The sequence below is a fragment of the Carlito syrichta genome, unplaced genomic scaffold, assembly GCF_000164805.1.
Source record: "Carlito syrichta isolate Samal-C Ts95f unplaced genomic scaffold, Tarsius_syrichta-2.0.1 Scaffold304458, whole genome shotgun sequence".
Lineage (NCBI taxonomy): Eukaryota > Metazoa > Chordata > Mammalia > Primates > Tarsiidae > Carlito > Carlito syrichta.
Genome location: NW_007248554.1, coordinates 90,865 through 91,829, shown reverse-complemented (window position 1 = coordinate 91,829; position 965 = coordinate 90,865).

Here is a 965-nt window from a genome sequence, read left to right as displayed (position 1 = left end):
CTCTACAATAAATCAAAAAATGAGCCAGGCACAGTGGCACAGGCCTGTGGTTCCAGCTACTTGAAAGGCTGAGATGAAAGGATCACCTGAGCCCAGCAGGTCGAGGTTGCAGTGGCCAGGAGCGGCCACTGCACTCCAGTCTGGATGACAGAGTGAGACTCCAACTCAAAAAAAAAAAAAGATATCTTCTTTAAAACAAAATTCCCAAGTTTGCTCAATAACTGACCACACTCAGTCAAGCACAACACAACACACAAAAGCAACTGAATATGATCAAGATGTGTGTATCTAAAAAGCCTGTATCTAAAAACTGTAATCAGCAATAGAGAATTTAATCCCCACCAATTGCATCAAGCTCCATTTGGACAGAGACTTCACCTGTCTGTTCATGTGCATATCTCCAGCATCAAGAATACTGCCAAGTACACAGCAGGCACTCAGTACATTTATCAATGAATAAATAAAATTCTGCCACCTTTTCCTGGGATAATTTTGGACTGAGGCAAGCAGTATCTCTTTTCCTCTCTCTAACTTAACAATTCCATCTCTAGAGGCAGATGCCACCTGTTTGCTGAAAATTTTATTATTCACCTTTTTATATTTGGAAAAATGAGTTGGTGTAGTTTAGGAATCTCACATCAAGGAAATGAACTAAAAATGTTGTATCAAAGATTATGCATAGGCTAAGCACAATGGCTCATGCCTATAATCCCAGCAACTCAGGAGATGAGATGGGAGGACTGCTTAAGGCCAGGAGTTCAAGATTAGCCTGGGCAATTTGGCAAGGTAGCCACCCAATTCTAATTTTTTAAAAACTTAGTGGGGTGTGGTGGCACATGCCTACAGTCCCAGCTACTCAGGAAGCTGAAGCAGAAAGATTGCTTGAGTTAAAGAGTTCACAGTGAGCCATGATTGTGCCACTGCACTCCAGCCTGGGCAACAGAATGACTTGACTCTTTTTTTTT